At 42.2% G+C, this 13117-nt stretch overlaps 1 protein-coding gene across 3 annotated transcripts in view; it reads left to right on the top strand.

Moving 5' to 3' along the window:
- The window catches only part of NLGN1 (neuroligin 1), a 763952-nt gene that overhangs the window by 694722 nt on the left and 56113 nt on the right, over window positions 1–13117 (top strand). The gene's annotated exons all lie outside the window — the stretch shown is intronic.

The raw sequence follows: 13117 nt of genomic DNA, 5'->3' as shown, positions 1-13117 counted from the left end.
CTCACAGGAATCCTTGGCTTGTAAAAGCAAAATACAATTTTATTTTAATGGTTGCTGCTCAGGAAACATTATCTAGGTTAAAAGAGGAGTTTCAAGATAAGACGTACTCACTGAAAATTCATGAGTGGAATTTATTACTGTCTGTGAGAAGGAACTTTAAATGTTTTGCATGCATGATTCCGAGTTGTCAGGGCTCTGAGCTTTTAGTCATACTTTATTCTACTCTAAGTTATTTTTCTCCTTTTCTTTTTCAGTTCCACCCAATGTAAGGAAATGGAATGCTTTAGTGACCTATTTCAGCCATGTTCACACATTCAATTTTAATGTATGTGTTCAATTTATAACACATACCCATTAAAGTCCTATGGCCTTTGTTACTTGTCAGGTTTTTTTTATGGACCGATTGGTCACCAAAAAATTATGTGAATGTGTCCAAGTTTGGTATTATTTCCATAGTGCATACATGTGCTGTCTGTTTAAAACATGGACTGAATTTGGCCTGTTATGCAGTTAAGAAGGGTAATTTGCTTCAGAAAAGTTTTACATATACTGTACATGTATTACTTTACATTTTATCAATATGTAATAACTTTCCCTACATAGATGACTTGTGGTAACAAGCCAAAAGAGAAAGACTGCCTTGCACACATTTGGGATCTCCAGATAGAATTATAATATATTTATTCATTACAAACATAGGACAGAAAACAATGGCACTTGATTAAAAACATTTAAAATCACATATACATAGACACATACTTATATAGAAAGAATTCCCCTCTCCAACATAAATGGGGGAAAAGGGAGTTATGGGTATAGGCACAGCACATAATAATGATTAATGCATCGGAAAACATTTATTGGGTGCCAAAAATTCATGCAAATATAACAAATTAAATACTTGAACATTATCAATGGGCTGCTAACATGATCGAATTGCTATGTCACTAAAATCAAATAAGATTAGAGACTCCCCCTAGCTACTGACTGGATGAAATACTTCCAGAGGGAGATCAATTCTAGGACAGGCTAGTGCATCAAAGAACCTGAAGCATCATTACATAGAGGTGAAGGAAGGAATGAGAGAGTCCACAATCTCACGTGTATCATCACAAATGTGACTTTCTCATAGATAGGGATAGCACAAACTTGTCAAATAAATAGCTTATAGAGGTTAACCTTTTCCAAATACTGAGTCCCCCAGGGGGGGACATTCCAAAAATTCTGTTTCGCTCTTTTGTCGGGCCACTGCCTTGTTTATCATTCACATATGAATAAATTGATTTCCTGCTCATTTATTTGAAAAAATTCATTCATATTGCAAAATTCTGTTTTGACGTTTTTTCCCAAATATAATAGGATTTTAATGGGCAGAACAGGAAATTTTATTGAAAAGGAAAAGGTTAATACATGTGAATCTGCTATTAAATGTTTGATAAAATGTGGATCTTCAAATCTGTCCTTACTTTTGCTCTTGGATTAACACATCATAAGATTATTTGAAGACGTTAACCAGTTCTTAAAAAAAACAAAAGCAAAAAAAAACCAGGATTTTGTGTCACTTTGTTACAAAATATTAAATATACTTGTGCCTGTGTCGTCACCCGGAAGTTTTGCTGGTCTAGAGTATTGAATTTGCTTCATGAAATATTGTACAGTAATCCTTAACTAAATTTAAGAAAATATTATGGTGGACACATCAATATACAGTACATCATATACAGTACCTAATAGGCATTTTTAAATCTTGTACATACTTTTTTCTGCTAAGTTTTAATGACATTGTACGGGCCCAGGGACAGAGAACCTCTAATGTTCTATATGTCACAGTTGCTGTTCTGGCACGAGGTTGCAGGGGCCGTGTTCCCTGGGTGGTCTACCAGGCCCTGATGTTCCCTGCTATCCACCCCCACACAGTATCCACAGCTGATGGACAGTCCACAGACACGGTCTTGGGGATAACAGTTGCTTTAATACAGCGGGAACAAAGGAAAACAACACGGAATATGCTGTATGTTTCAGTCTTTTGTGGGTAGACCACGGCAAATACAGCTTGGAGTTGAATGCTGAAGTGCAATTAGGGTTCTGGAGCTATTAAGAGCACGATTTGTTTCAGATTTAATTCTGGTATGCTTTTAGCAGGTTCAGAGTCTCTTGAGCTTAGAGGGTAGATATGATACAGTAATAAGATTGTACAGACCTGAACTCCTGGGGTTGATTTCACTGCTAGTTAAGACACATGCAGTACTTGTAGGCAAATGTAGAAAGTTGCCCAGCGCGCAACGGGGACCGGACGGCTGGTGCGTGGACAATGGTATGCAAGCCACTAATATTGCAGTGGGGTGGGAGACCCTCAAACTTCCCCAATCTGCATGAAGTAGGGTCTGGTATATACTCAGTATGCCCTACTGTCTGAAGAGATGTATATCTGGCTAGTGAGGATTCAGGATAGGAAGCCTTCAGTATATTGGCTGTAAAAATCAGTAAATGGTGAAATTCTAGGCCTCGGGCCTAGCAGGAGTCTTGTGGTGAAGAGAAACTCCACATAATGTCTTCCCTCAGAGGAGACTCAGCCAGAACCAGAACATTCCAGTTCTTTCCAGACAGAGGCTGGAGAATAGCTCCACTTATTGAGCCATGTGACCAAGAACTGGCCAATAGGAAAACACCCAATGCACACTTCAGATTCTAACAGTTTTCACCAGTAGATGGTGCTAGAACACAGCAAATGAAAAATGCTTTACTTATAACATATAACATAATATTACATATAAGTAAATGTACTTAAAGAAACAGACACAATCTGGACCGGGCCACTACATACTCCCCTCTGAAGGTGAGCCGTCCTCGGCGATTGTGCAAGTGGAGGACTGCTTAGAAAGGAAGGAAATATATGTGTAACAATAAGGCAAGAATATGCAGCCAGACGGAAGAACAATAGGCAATGAACAAATGCAAAACATGAATGTGCTAGTGCCAATATGAGATAGAGTCTCTTTCCGCAATATACTATCGTCCATATGAAAGGCTCTGGAAAGGCACTTTAGTGGCAACAAACAGTCCATAAGTCCATAGCTGTATATAGAAAATTGTGCAAATAATAAACAAGGTGCTTGGTATTACCCAGGTGCAGAGGCTTAAACATTACTAAACTAACTATGTAGCTAAATAAATAAAGAAGATTATAGACTCATGGAAAAGGATATGACCTTTTAGTCTCTGTAGCGAGCTGGAAGTTTTCCTTTTGTGCTTCGCTCTGAACGCCTCAACACTTGATCTTCCTCTTGAGCAGGAATGATATTGTTTGCTGGCTCAGGTGAAGTTGGCAGAGGAGCAGCAACTGGAGCAGGAACCGATACGGGGACATATTGATAGCATGGAAGGATAAATTGAGTGTTGTAGAGGGACTCTTCCACAGTAGGTTGTCTGGCTGGTGTTTCCATTGCAGGAATTGGTGTGTAGACCGGCATGACTTGTGGAGGAGGTGATGACATCACCAGTAGATCCTCTTTGGTGCATAGCTTCATGCGGTTTCTGTGCACCGTCTGTGGGGCCATTCCGGGTTTCTTCACTTCATAGACATCTGACTCAGGATATGGGATAGCTATAACTGTGTATGGCTCTGTTTCCCAGAGTGAATCGAGTTTTCCTGTACGGTGGTACTTCTTTAGCCATACCTTGTCTCCAACTTGAAGTGGGGAAGCATTAGCTCTTTGATTATAGCTCTCTTCTTGTTGACGGTGAGCTTCACCAATGCGGTAATCAACAATCTGTTGGGCTTCATGTATTCTTCGCTGATGCTCTGAGACCCAATCAGTTTTTGGCAGGGGATTGATCACGTCAGGGACTTGGATTCCAAGAGAACGATTTTTAGGGAGCTGACCTTGTCTTCAGAACATCAGATAATATGGCGAGTAGCCTGTAGAACAGTGGACAGTATTGTAGATTTCCACTAACTCGTCAAGCAATTGAGGCCATTCAGCTTGTTTGGTAACAGATGCTGTTCGCAGCATATTGATAAAAGTCTGGTTGACTTTCTCGCAGAGGCCATTTCCTTGGGGATGATAGGCAGTTGTTCTCAGCTTTTTGCACTCATGGAATTGGCAGAGTTCTTGAAATAATTGTGACTCAAAGGCAGATCCATGATCTGTGAGATCTGCTTCAGGGCAACCGTAATGTCTCACATATTCACGGTAGAAGGTGATAGCTGTAGTCCGAGCTGTAAGGTCTTTTACTGGCACAACAGCAACCCACTTAGTATAGTGATCCACCATGGTTAAGGCATACGTGTAGCCTGAATGAGTTGGTGCTAGCTTCACATGATCAAGAGTGACTAGCTCGTTTGGTTTCTGAGAATGGATTGGATGAAGAGGAGCTCTGGCATCTTTCTTACCGACTTTGGTGAGGTTGCAGGCTGGACATTCTCTACACCAATTTTCTATGTCTGACCGCATCCCAATCCAATAGAAGCGTTGGCGTATGGTGGCTTCAGTTTTGTGCACGCCAAAGTGCCCAGACTGGTCGTGGTAGGCATCAAGAACAATTTTGGCATCTCGCCGTGGGATTAGAATCTGATGTAGCCTTTCACCTGAAACTGGGTCTAGGGTATTGCACAGGATCAAGCCCTTTTGAATGAAGTCTTTTGCGCTGTCTCCAGAGACGATTAAGCTCAACATCAGGACATCTTCTGCGTTGTCTGACAGGTATTCTCCTAGTAGTCAGGTAATCATAGATCTCACCTAGGACACGAGACTCATTTTGAAGAGTTTTCCATCTCGATGGATCTTGGAATAAGACAGGTTTCTGTTGAGAAACTTCATCAGTTTGTGTAGCAGCAACAGCATTCTGTGTAGCAAACCTTTGATAGAAGGGAGGCATCTCAACATCTTCCCACAGATCTTCCTCAGGAGGCTCTTCTCCTTCGGGCAAACGGGATAACACATCGGCATTGATGTTGATCTTGCCACTGCGATACTTATTATTAAAGCAGAAGTTCGCCAATCTTGAAGCCCATCTCTGTTCAAGAGCACCTAGCTGTGCAGTATTAAGATGAGCGAGAGGATTGTCGTCCGTGTAAACTGTGAAGGGTGTAGCTGTGAGGTAATCTTTGAACTTCTCGGTGACTGCCCACACAAGAGCTAGCAGCTCTAACTTGAACGAACTGTAATTGCTATCATTTTTCTCTGCACCTCTCAAGCTTCGGCTGGCAAATGCAATGACTCTCTCTTTGTCATCCTCGACTTGTGATAGTACCGCTCCGATGCCTTGGTAGCTGGCATCCGTGTAGACACGGAAAGGATGGCGGTAGTCAGGGTATGCCAGAATTGGAGGTGAAGTCAATAGACTTTTCAACATCTGAAAGGCAGTTTCTTGTCGCTCAGACCAATTAATTGTAAGTCTTCTGTCGTAGTTTTCTCTAGGGCAACCCCGTAGCAGCTCTGTAAGGGGTTCTGCTATTTGCGCAAAATAAGGTATGAAGCGGCGGTAGTAGCCTGCAAAACCTAGAAAACTTCTGACTTCTTTGACGGTTCTTGGGGCGTCCCAGTTGTTCACAGCTGAGATCTTTTCAGGATCAGGCTGGATACCTTCAGCACTTACAACATGACCAAGGTAGTTAACCTTCGGCTTGAGCAGATGGCACTTTGACGTTTTTAGTTTCAGACCATGTTCAATGAGTACCTGGAATACTTCTGCAAGGTGGCATAGATGGTCTTCATAAGTGCAAGAGTATACGACAACATCATCAAGATATAACAGAACGCTCTGGAAGTTGAGGTGACCAAGACATCTTTCCATGAGTTGCTGAAATGTAGCAGGGGCATTGCATAACCCAAACGGCATACCATTAAATTCAAAGAGTCCCATTGGGGTGGTGAAAGCTGTCTTCTCTCTATCCTCAGTAGCCATGGGTACTTGCCAGTAACCGCTGGTTAAGTAAAGAGTGGAGAAGTATGCAGCTGAGCCAAGAGCGGTGATGGATTCTTCAATCCGTGGAAGAGGATAGGCATCTTTGTGTGTAATGTTATTCAACTTTCGGTAGTCGACACAAAATCTGATGTTACCATCCTTCTTCTTCACCAGGACGATGGGTGCAGCCCACGGGCTTTGACTTTCTCGGATGACTTCAGAATCTTTCATCTCCTTTAACAGCTTCTTACTTGTTGATAGTTAGCAGGAGGTACTGGATGGTGTCTTTCCTTGATAGGACGAATATCACCTGTGTTGATCTTGTGCTGGATCAGAGTAGTCTTGCCTAAGTCAAGACGGTGCTTGTGAAAGCTTGGCTGTGTCGCTTAGTAAGTTTAGTTACGCCATTGATGTATTCGATAGGAGTGTTAGCATCTCCAACATTAAGTTCATTCCACCAGAAGGGAGTGGGTGTATTAGAGCCTTTGGGAGTGGCTTTTACCGACTTTTGATGAGCAAGTGTCTCTTCATCTAAGATGTCTTCTGGATCAAGGTTATACAGTTGAGCAACTGAATTAAACTTGTATAGCTCGATGGGCGCATCACTTAGGTTGATTAGCCGTACTGGTACTCTACCGTTTGAGACGGTGACATTACTTCTGGCAGCTTTTACCAGGGGCTGTCCTTCAATGTGGATGGAGTCAAGAAGAGCTACATAGTCCTTGTTGTCAATTCCTGGTCGAACTCGACACCAGACTAGAGTCTCGCTGTTGGCTGACAGGGTAACTGATCGTGCGTTAGTGATACGCACACGGCATATCTCACCTTTACTGTTGGCAAATTTCTGTTGGGCGCAGAGCACTTTGATAGTCCGCTGAACAGCTTGCCTGTAAGGGGGAGAAGCAGAAGGGAGAGAAGCATGCAAGGCAGCGAGCAATTCAGTAAACACATGGCGAATTACATTCATGCCTAACACTACTGCTGTTGTATCTCCTTCAGCCTCAGTAACAATTACACCTTGACCTGGTAACTTGCGATCACCAATTTGGATTGTGGGTTCCCAGTAGCCTAGCTGGGAAATAGGTTGACCATTACTTGCAATTAAGTCTAACTTTGCTTTACCCACTGGATTCAGGAGATCAAAGTCCCAAATCTTTTCAAAGGCTTGTCGCTCAATTGTGGTGACTTGTGAACCAGTGTCCACTAAAGCTTCTAGAGGTACACCATCGATCCATAGGGTTATATACGGGCACTTGGAGATGAACCGGGAAATCCATTGTGATTGTCCCTTTGGGCCCTTGGATTCACCTCCCGAGGGCCGGCCCTTGGCCTCGGGGGTGGCCCGTTTAACTTATAAAACTGATACTTGTAGTGTCCAAGACGCTCACAATAAGTACAGTACACACAATCACCAGATGGAGGCCTTCCAGGAGGGGGCCTATCAGGACTTGGCCTGCTAGAACGTGGCTCTGGGGAAAATGTCCGGTTTACAGATGATTCACATGATGCATGGCGTTGGCCTTTTAGCTCCTTTAAGGCTTGGAATACAGATTCAAGGACTTGGACAAGTGCATCCGTGGTAGGAGGTGCATGAATGAGAGTAGGGGCTTGCACAGACTGTGTGGCCTGCATAGGGGAAACAGGTGAAAGAGGAGATACAGTAGAATTTCCAGCAGCAAGGTCGGAGGAACGAGGCGCAAGAGCATAGCTGGTACAAGGTGAGTCAGTACCCACTACTCGCAGGGCTAGAGCTTTAAAGTCTAAGAAAGTCATGTTTGGATTTTGTGCTGTTAGCATGTGGAGTTGACTTTGTACTAGCCTGGAGTCCAAACCTTCTATGAATCTGTCGGTGATTATGTTCTCTGCAGCAGCAGGATCTATAGTGTCTATTTTCTGTAAAGCCCTGTAGGCAGACTGAAGGGTTAGTGCATAGTCCCTAAGAGTCTCACCTGGTCCCTGACGTCTGTTGTAAAATTTGAGACGAACCTCGGTGGGTCAAATTCTTTTCTCAGGCGGGTGAGGATCGCTTCTACACTGGTTTTCTCGGTAGATGGCCAGGAACGGACTTCCTCAGTAGCTGGTCCATCAAGCTGTCCCAGGAGAAGTTGTACCTGCTGATGGGAAGAAAGTGAGAAAAGCTCAAGAGTATACATCATCTTTTCTTTGAACTCCGCAAGTGTATGAGGATCTCCTCTGTAGTTTGGGAGACTAGAGGTTCCAATGAAGAATGGCATGCTGGTAGCCATGACAGGGGCTAGAACTGGGTTGGCGGCATTAGCCCATTCCACTGGAGCACTAGCTGCTGCTGATGATGATACAGAGTTAGCAGACTCACCCTGGTCATTATGAAGAGGTTCAGACATTTTGGTGATGATGCAAGTACTGTTTCTTTAAGAATAATGACGACACTGTAGCTTTAAGGGATGCAATATTATGCACCAACCCAGTCTCTGAGATGGAAGGCTCTCCCTCTTGAATATAGCACTGCTGAGACTTTTAGTGCAGTAAGAGAAAATAGGCACAGAGGAATGATCCTGTTCGTGACGTCAAATTCGACCGTTGTAAGGGCCCAGGGACAGAGGACCTCAAATGTTCAATATGTCACAGTTGCTGTTCTGGCACGAGGTTGCAGGGGCCGTGTTCCCTGGGTGGTCTACCAGGCCCTGATGTTCCCTGCTATACACCCCCACACAGTATCCACAGCTGATGGACAGTCCACAGACACGGTCTTGGGGATAACAGTTGCTTTAATACAGCGGGAACAAAGGAAAACAACACGGAATATGCTGTATGTTTCAGTCTTTTGTGGGTAGGCCACGGCAAATACAGCTTGGAGTTGAATGCTGAAGTGCAATTAGGGTTCTGGAACTATTAAGAGCACAATTTGTTTCAGATTTAATTCTGGTATGCTTTTAGCAGCTTCAGAGTCTCTTGAGCTTAGAGGGTAGATATGATACAGTAATAAGATTGTACAGACCTGGAGTCCTGGGGTTGATTTCACTGCTAGTTAAGACACATGCAGTACTTGTAAGCAAATGTAGAAAGTTGCCCAGCGCGCAACGGGGACCGGACGGCTGGTGCGTGGACAATGGTATGCAAGCCACTAATATTGCAGTGGGGTGGGAGACCCTCAAACTTCCCCAATCTGCGTGAAGTAGGGTCTGGCATATACTCAGTATGCCCTACTGTCTGAAGAGATGTATATCTGGCCAGTGAGGATTCAGGATAGGAAGCCTTCAGTATTTTGGCTGTGAAAATCAGTAAATGGTGAAATTCTAGGCCTCGGGCCTAGCAGGAGTCTTGTGGTGAAGAGAAACTCAACATAATGTCTTCCCACAGAGGAGACTCAGCCAGAACCAGAACATTCCAGTTCTTTCAAGACAGAGGCTGGAGAATAGCTCCACTTATTGAGCCATGTGACCAAGAACTGGCCAATAGGAAAACACCCAATGCACACTTCAGATTCTAACAGTTTTCACCAGTAGATGGTGCTAGAACACAGCAAATGAAAAATGCTTTACTTATAACATATAACATAATATTACATATAAGTAAATGTACTTAAAGAAACAGACATAATCTGGATCGGGCCACTACAACATCATGACATCATTAAAAACTAGAGATCACAAAATCATTTCAAGAGAAATATAATTCACCTTATATTGTCACAATAATGTTTATTCTCCCAAATCCAAATTTTCTATGATTCCTTTTTGTGAATCCAGCTTGCAGATCTGCTGATTTGTAGTTGGCTTTGAAAGGGTGAAAAAACAACTGGAAAAAAACAACTCACTGCTTACCTATCCTCCGATGCAGCTCCCTGCCTTGTCCTCAATATTGCACCATCCTGCCTGTACTGTACACCGTTACAACATGAAATTTCCTGTTCCTAAATCCTCACTCTATGCTGTAGCTCCTGAGGCTGAATATACCTCTCACGTCACAACACATAGAATGATATGAGTTTCTTGAGACCTACTTAGTAAGTTGTGATGTTAGAGGCCTACTCGGGGCAATGATGTTAGAGGCCTATTCAGTGAAGAAAGAGTCTGGTGAAGTATAGAACAGGCCGGAGGGAGCTTTGCAGAGGGTCAGACAGGGAGCCATTTTGAGTGAGCTGTTTGGAGATTATTGTTTTTATTTTTCACTCCTCAAATTAATTATGCTTTGGGGTGTCAGAATTGAACTTGCAAGTCAAGTTTCTGCTAATTGCCGAATTTGAATTTTGTCAGATTTAATTTTATTCATCAGGTATTTTTGTTAATACTATGTTACATATGTGCATTTATTATTTTACTATACTTGTATTTTATGACAATATTTTTCTGAACAATTTCTAAGCCTCCCTTCATAGCTGCATTCAATACTATGTACCGTATATAGCATGTATTCAATAGCATAGGAACCTGCAGTCTTGGTATCTGCCTCCAATATAAAAAATCATAATACTTGAAAAACTGACTGGCTTATTACAAGCCAATGGAGAAAGAAACAGATGCACCATAACTGATCATAATTGATCATGACAAAGCATAACATATCTGTCATATCCATAATTGCTCCTGTTAAGATAGAGATCATGGCATCAGTGTGAACACAGGCAATTTTAAAAAGATTTTGACTCCTACCATAGTAAAACCATAGTAAAACCTATGCACTCAGTAAAAAGCCTAGTTTAAATTGTAAGGAGGGATTGAAATACATGCAGTAAGAGACATAAAGGAGGGACTTTTGGGGCAACTTTAAAAATATTCTGACTAATACCCTGGTAAAGACTATGCAGTTAGTGCATGGGCTACCAAAATTATAAGGAGGGACTCTAATTCAGCCTGGAAAACACATTCAGAAGGGCCTCAGAATTTTTTTTTCCCATTATGAAGGAGTGGGATGCCTTGAGAAGTAAAGCCTATACATAATGTGCAAGGGCTGCTAAAAATTAAATACACCATGAAAGAAGTGTAGAGGAGGGCCAGAGAAAACATTTTTGCCCCATTTGGAAGGAGTGGAACTGCTAGCCAGGTAAAGCTGATGCACTATGTGTAAGGGCTGCCAAAATTAGAAGGAGGCACTCCGATACAGTCTGGAAGACACGTAGAGGAGGGCTTCAATAAACATTTTTTACTATTTGTAAGGAGTTGTACTACAAGACTTGTAAAGCCAATGCAAGTCAAAGAGCTGGAAAACATTTACCCCTGGGAGGAATATATACACTACAGTTCAAAAGTTTGGGGTCACCCAGACAATTTTGTCTTTTCCATGAAAAATCATACTTTTATTTAACAAATGAATTGCATAATGAATAGAAAATATAGTCCAGACATTTACTAACTTAAAAATAATGACTTTTAATTAAAAAAATAATATTTTTTTCCTTCAAACTTTGCTTTCGTCAAAGAATGCTCCTTTGGAGCAATTCCAGCTTTGCAGACCTTTGACATTCTAGCTGTTAATTTGCTGATGTATTCTGGAGATATTTCACCCCATGCTTCCCCCCTCCCACAAGTTGGATTGGCTTGATGGGCACTTTTTGCATACCATACGGTCAGGCTGCTCCCACAACAGCTCAATAGGGTTGAGATCTGGTGACTGGGCTGGCCACTCCATTACAGATAAAATACCAGCTGCCTGCTTTTTCCCTAAATAGTTCATGCATAATTTGGAGGTATGTTTTGGGTCATTTTCCTGTTGTAGGATGAAATTGGCTCCAATCAAGCGCTGTCCACAGGGTGTGGCATAGCATGGCGTTTCAAAATGGAGTGATAGCCTTCTTTATTCAAAATCCCTTTTACCTTGTGAAAATCTCCCACTTTACCAGCACCAAAGCAGCCCTAGACCATCACATTACCTCCACCATGCTTAACCACTTCACGACCAGCTGAATTTTTGCTTTCCGTTTTTTTCGCCATTCTTTTTCCGAGAGATGTAACTTTTTTATTTTTCAGTCAATATGGTCATGTGAGGGCTTATTTGTTGTGGAACGAGCTATAAGTTTAAATGACACAATAAGTTTTACCATATAGTGTACTGGAAAACAGCAAAAAAATTCCAAATGTAGAAAATATGCATAAAAAGTGCGATAGCACTATTCTTTTTGAGATATGTTATTCACTGTGTTCACTATATAGTAAAACTGATATGTGGATGTGATGCCTCCGGTAATTGCGAGTTCGTAGACACCAAACATGTATAGGTTTACTTTTAGATAAGGGGTTAAAAAAAATTGGAAGTTTGTCCGGAAAAAGGGGAGCACGTTTTATGCCATATTCCGTGACCTGTAGCATTTTTCAGGATCTTTGGCTCAGTGATGGCTTATTTTTTGTGTCTCAGGCTGTCGTTTAACTGTACCATTTTTGCACACATGCTACGTTTTGATCGCCTGTTATTGCATTTTTTTGCAAAATTTGTTGCGACCAAAAAACATAATTTTGGCGGTTGGAATTTTTTTGCCGTTATGCCATTTACTGATCAGCTTAATTGATTTTATATTTTGATAGATTGGGAATTTCTGAAAGCGGCAATACCAAATGTGTGTATATGTTTTATTTTTTAAACCCTTTATATTTCAATGGGGCGAAAGGGGGGGATTTGAAATTTAAGGGGTTTTTTTTACGTTTTTTAAAACTTTTTTTTACTTTTTTTATTTATTTTACTAGTCGCCCTAGGGGGCTATATGGATCAACAATCCGATCGCTCTGCCACTTCTACTGATCACAGCTATACAGCTGTAAACAGCAGATATGCTCATTTTCTGCTTCACTCGGCTCCGGGCCAAGAGAAACCGAAAGTAATTCTTGTCAGCTACAGGAGTCATCACATGACCCTGTGCTACTATGACAACCACCTGAAATCACGTGTTCACGTCACATGACTTTGTGTATCGGCCGGTAAGTAAATGTTTACCGCCAATGCCATGTCACATATTGTCAGTGCCATTTAGGGGGTTGAACGGCATGAGCAGAAACGATTCTGCTCGTGCCTAGCAGGCATACATCTCAGCTGTGAAAATCCGCTGAGATGTGTGACAATTGTGGCATGCTGCCGGCGGCAGACCGCGGGCAGTAATACTATAGCGGGCTTTACACGCTGCGACATCGCTAGCATTTACTGGCAATGTCGAGCGCGATAGCACCGCTCCCTCGTCGTACGGCCGATATGTGGTGATCGCTGCCGTAGCGAACATTATCGCTTCGGCAGCGTCACATGCACA

This window comes from Anomaloglossus baeobatrachus, chromosome 3 (genome assembly GCF_048569485.1).
Source record: "Anomaloglossus baeobatrachus isolate aAnoBae1 chromosome 3, aAnoBae1.hap1, whole genome shotgun sequence".
NCBI classification, from domain to species: domain Eukaryota; kingdom Metazoa; phylum Chordata; class Amphibia; order Anura; family Aromobatidae; genus Anomaloglossus; species Anomaloglossus baeobatrachus.
This window is presented reverse-complemented; position numbering and strand designations above follow the sequence as displayed.